Raw genomic sequence first — 6,086 nt, 5'->3', positions numbered from 1 at the left:
GTCTGGCTCCATCGCCCAGGCTGGAGTGCGATCTCGGCTCGCTGCAACCTCTGCCTCCCGGGTTCAAGCGATTCTCCTAACTCAGCCTCCTGAGTAGCTGGGATCACAGGCATGCGCCACCACACCTGGCTACTTTTTGTATTTTTAGTAGAGACGGGCCTTCACCATGCTGGCCAGGCTGGTCTTAAACTCCTGACCACAAATGGTCCGCCCACCTCGGCCTCCCAAAGTGCTGGATTTACAGACGTGAGCCACCATGCCTGGCCTGAATTTTGAATTTTAACTATTAATAGTTGCCATTGAAATTGAAATTGAAACCCACTTCCACTTCTAGGAAGATAGAGTGCGTGTACTGCTCCTTATTTCTCCTGCTAAGTACAACTAAAACTCCTGGATATTACATATAAAACGAAGCTCTCACTGAAGGGTGGAGAGAAGGCAGACCATTTAGGAACCTCAGTAGCTAAGGAATTACACGGTGGCGAGTTTTCCCTCTAGAACACTCTCCACCGTGTAATTTCTTTTTGCCTCAATATCCCTGACTTGGAATAGAGAAACTGGAAAATCAGAGATAGCAACAAGCAGACAAAAAAAGTCCCTATGAAAGACTGCTTTCTCTAGCCAAAGGATAAGGAAAAACGTAGACTAGCCAGGCAGCTCTTGGACACTTACTACTGTACTCCAGGCAATCACCACAGAGAAAACTGTGGCTCCACCCAACCTGTGCCAGGAATGACTGAGTGAGGAGCCTAGGATTCCATCCTTGTAAGGCTGCAATGAAGCACCCTGATGTTCCTGCCTAAGTGATGTCAGAGAACTCCTGGTAGGGAGCTGGGAGTTTCCTCCCCATTGGCTGGTGATACCTTTCCTGCCCTGTGGGGAGCCTGGACTTCTAGTCTACCAGGTAGTTATGAGATGCCCCTCCCACTCCCTGCTAGGGCAGCAGCAGAGGAGGCCCAGGAGAGTCAGGACTTCACTGACCATTGCCCAGTGGCACTGAGGCCACCCCATGGGGTGAACACAGCATGGAAAGCAGGCACTCCCACCCTGGCTTAGCAGTAACAAGCAGCCTCCCCTGACCCGGAATGTCCAAAGAGGCTGAGTGGGGACTTTACCTTCCTAGGGAATAATGAGACAGCATGTCCACTTTGCCTGCCAAAGCAATGTCAGCAAAAGTCAGCTACAACAAAAGATAAAAATTATCCAGGTTTCCATCAAGAATCATTCATCACACCAAGAACTAGGAAGATCTCAAAACTAAGTTAAAAAAAAAAAAAACCCAATAGAAGCCAACACTGAGATGACAGAGACGTTAGAATTATCCAAAATCAGCCATAACAGAAAGGCTTTGATAAGCAATTACAAACACTCCTGAAACAGAAGATAAAAAGCATCCGCAAAGAAAAAGAAACTAGAAGGAGGAAGAAATGGAAATTTTACTTTACTTTTTTTTTTTTTTTTTTGAGAGAGGGTCTCACTGTGTTGCTCAGTCTGGAGTACAGTGTTGCAATCACAGCTCATTGCAGCCTTGAACTCCTGGGCTCAAGCGATCCCTCTGTAACCAAGTACCTCAGTTTAAAAAATATATTTTAATCACTCACTTTCTTTGTCTTCCTTCCTTCCCCTCTCACCACTTCATTCCTTCCCTCTCTACACTGCCCTCTGGCAGTGCATGCTTATCTAATTACATTCTTGTTTAAGAAGCCCCAGAGGCTAATCTCAAACAAACCAGGCTTGAAGCCCCCACTGCAGAATCTTCCCAGTTAGGGGGAGTCATGACAATTAGTCCACCACCACCAGGCTGAAGTCAAGATAACGCCAATCAGACCTTTGGACAGGTAGTTACCCAAGATAGCCACCAGAACAAGACACACAGGACCCTGCACCCTGCACCATTCCCACGTGTTTCCCTACCAAGTTTCCCTTTGAAAACCCAGTGGTAAATGTTAAAATGTAAGCCGGTACTTTAGAACGCTATTGCCATCTTCTTTGTTTGCTGGCTCTCCACTTAAAACTGCTTTTCCTCCCACCTACCCCAACTCTTGTATTCTGGCTTTTATTTATTTATTTATTTTTTTGGAGAGTCTTACTCTTGTCACCTAGGCTGGACTGCCGTGGTGCCCCTCCATTTTTCTCAGTTGTTTACATTGGATAATTTCTATTGTTCTAGCTTCCAGTTCACTAATTCTTTCCTCGGGCCCTTTTATTCTGCTCTTGAACCCATTCGCTGAGCTTTTCATTTCAGTTTTTTAGTTTTTGTTTTGTTTTGTTTTTTGTTTTTGTTTTTTGAGATGGAGTTTCGTTCTTGGTGTCCTGGCTGCAATGCAATGGCGCAATCTCAGCTCACCGCAACCTCCGCCTCCCGAGTTCAAGCAATTCTCCCGTCTCAGCCTCCCGAGTAGCTGGGACTACAGGTACATGCCACCACACTGGCTAATTTCTTTATTTTTAGTAGAGTTGGGCTTTCATCATATTTGTCAGGCTGATCTCGAACTCCTGACCTCAGGTGATCCGCCCGCCTCAGTCTCCCAAAGTTCTGGAATTACAGGCATGAGCCACCATGCCCGGCCATCTTTTAGTTCTAAAGTTTCCATTTTTGAAGCCAAGTGTGGTGGCTCATGCCGGTAATCCCAATACTTTGGGACGCTGAGGCGGACAGATTACTTGAGGTCAAGAATTCCAGACCAGCCTGGCCAACATGACGAAACCCCATCTCTACTAAAAATACAAAACATTAGCCAGGCGTGGTGGTGCGCACCTGTAATCCCAGTTACCTGGGAGGCTGAGGCACGAGAACTGCTTGACCCAGGAGGCAGAGTTTGCAGTGAGCCAAGAAGGCACCACGGCAGTCCAGCCTAGGCGACAAGAGTAAGACTCTCCAAAAATAAATAAATAAATAAAAGCCAGAATACAAGAGTTGGGGTAGGTGGGAGGAAAAGCAGTTTTAACTGGAGAGCCAGCAAACAAAGAAGATGGCAATAGCATTCTAAAGTACCGGCTTACATTTTAACATTTACCACTGGGTTTTCAAAGGGAAACTTGGTAGGGAAACACGTGGGAATGGTGCAGGGTGCAGGGTCCTGTGTGTCTTGTTCTGGTGGCTATCTTGGGTAACTACCTGTCCAAAGGTCTGATAAGGCTCGGGAGAGCCGAGCCTTAAGAATTATAACAAAAGATCTAGTATTTGTATCAGTAGAGTTGTGGAAGTAGAGTTCGAAAGGAGAGGTGTGAATGAAAAACTTCTGGATGAAATAATGCCTGAAAACTCCCCAGACCCCAAATTTGGCCATAAAAATAAACCTACAGATTCCAGAAGCTGAGTGAACCAAAAACAGTAAAAACCCAAATAAATCTAAGCCAAGAATCTCCTAATTAAACTTCTGAAAAGTAAGCAAAGAGAAACGCTTGAAAGCAGCCAGAGAAGACACCGTATCTACCCACAGGGGAAAATCGTTAGAATGGCTACAGATCCGCTTGAGAAACCACGGAGAGCAGGAGAAAGCGGCACAGCATGTTTCAAGTGCTGAAAGAAAACTATCAACCTAGAATCCTGGAGCCAGTGGAAATACCTTTCAGGAAGGGAGGGGACATGAAGACATTTTCAGGTGAAGGAAACCTAAGGGAACGTCACCAATAGACCTCCCCTAAAAGAACGGCTAAAGGAGGTTCTCTAAAAAGAAAGAAAAAGATAAAAAGAAAAAGCCTTAGCACATCAGGAAGAAAAGAAAGACACATGGTAAGCAAAAATATCAGTAAATATGACAGACCTTCCTTCTCTTGAGTTTTCTGAAATGTTTGACAGTCAAAACAAAAAAATTTTAAGTGTCTGATGTGAACTGAAAAGAATAACAAGGCCATTTGAGTGGTTTTCACTCTAACAATAGCCTCCAATCACTTTGCACTTTTGAAGCATGATGATTGGGTTTTGACACTCATGTGGGATGTGTCTCCCTCAAACTGTTACATTGGCACATGACTCATCTGATGTGAACTTAGGAAAAAACTCACAATAACCCATATGCATTCCATCCCAGTGTCCAATAAGATTTTTCTTTTCTAAGGTGAATAAGCTAATTTTGTCCACTCAATGTAGGCTTCTGTTGGAAATGGAAAATGCTCTTGTAAAGGAAAAGCTTTTTTACTGATGGAAAAAGATGTAATGGGATTAATAATACCAGCATAAGGATCACTTAAGCCCAGGAGTTCAAGACCAACCTGGGCAACATAGGAAGACCCTGTCTCTACAAAAAATAAAAAATAAAAAAATTAGCCAGGCATGGTGGTGCGCACCTGTGGTCCCAGCTACCCAGCTACTTGAGAGGCTGAGGTGGGAGGATCACTTAAGTCCAGGAGGTCAAGGCTGCAGTGAGCCATGTTCATGCTACTGCACTGCAGCCTGGGCGACAGAACAAGAACCTGTCCCGAAAAAAACCCCAAAGAAACAAAAAAACAAAAAACAAAACCACAAAAACCTAGCATAGTACTACTTACAAATATTGGCTTAATATCAAAGATCTTTTTGATGATGCTTTTTTTTTTTTTTCCGAGACAGAGTCTCGCTCTGTAGCCCAGTTTGGAGTGCAATGGCACAATCTCGGCTCACTGCAACCTCTGCCTCCCAGGTTCAAGCAATTCTCCTGCCTCAGCCTCTCAAGTAGCTGGGATTACAGGCATGAGCCATCATGCCCAGCTAATTTTTGTATTTTAGTAGAGATGGGGTTTCGCCATACTGGCCAGGCTGGTCTTGAACACCTGGGTTCAGGCCTGCCTGCCTCAGCCTCCCAAAGCGCTGGGATTAGAGGCATGAGCCGTGGCGCCTGGCCTTCCCTACTTTTACAAGGCAATAAATTAGTCTGTTCTTTAGTGGAGTGGTCCCCATCCTTTTTGGCACCAGGGACCAGTTTCGTGGAAGACAGTTTTTCCATGGACGGGGGAGACATGGTTTCAGGACGAAACTCTTCCACTTCAGATCATGCATTAGACTCTCAGGAGTGCATGACCTGAATCTCTCCCATGTGCAGTTCACAATAGGGTCCGGCTTCTATGACAACCTAATGCCACTGCTGATCTGGCAGGAGGTGGAACTCAGGCAGTAATGCTCACTCGCCCACCACTCTCCTCTTGCTGTGCAGACCCGTTCCTAACAGGCCAGGGACTGGTACCAGTCAGCAGCCTGGGTGCTGGGGACCCCTGCTTTAATGGATGCTGAACTAAGACAAAGATTCCTGGATCAGAGATAAAGGACTTTATTTTTCATAGCACAGCAAGCAGCATGACACATGTTTGCATCAGTTTCCCCTTGTTCCCAAGTCCCACTGGGGCAAGGGGGAAGACCCAGATGGTTCTGCTGAGGTATACCAAGCTTGGGGAATCTGTCTTTTTTATATCAAGCAGCAAACTTGCTCTTTGTCTTGGAGAGAGACATCATCTTACCTCTTAAAGTTGCTCCCTACAAATCCAATCCTGAGAAATGGCTCAGATAAAGAGCAGTCAGGCCTTGCCTTCTTGGCACATTCAGCAAAGTGTGCAGGAGGGAGCCGGGGAGAAACCGCTCACATCTGCACAGGGCAATGTGGCAATAAACCTTGCAAATACACCTTACTTTTCACCCGAGAGTTGCACCTCTACGAATCTCTCCCACATAATTACTTTCACATACACAAATGATGGTTATAAGAGGTGATTTATTCTAACATTGTTTATAATCGGAAAAGGTCAGAAACAACTATATGTCTATCCATATGGGACCGGTTTGATTATAATACCCTCACAATGGAATACTATGCAGTAAGAATAAAAAAATAAATTTCTTTATGTGCTGCTATATAGAGTGCCAAGACATACTGCCAAGTGAAGAAAGCAAATGCAGAAAAATATGCCTAATATTCTCTCATTTCTGTAAGAGGCAAAAAGTATATATACATATTTTTTCTTGGACTGTGTACACATAAACTTTCATTCCTCTAAGAATGCCCAGTAAATTATTAATAATATCATTTGTTGTCTGTGGGGAGGTGAATTGAATGACTGGAAATGAAGGAGAGTTTTTTTGTGTATCACTTTTATGTTTTTTTTTTTTTTTTTTT

The sequence above is a fragment of the Colobus angolensis genome, unplaced genomic scaffold, assembly GCF_000951035.1.
Source record: "Colobus angolensis palliatus isolate OR3802 unplaced genomic scaffold, Cang.pa_1.0 Scaffold318, whole genome shotgun sequence".
Lineage (NCBI taxonomy): Eukaryota > Metazoa > Chordata > Mammalia > Primates > Cercopithecidae > Colobus > Colobus angolensis.
This window is presented reverse-complemented; position numbering follows the sequence as displayed.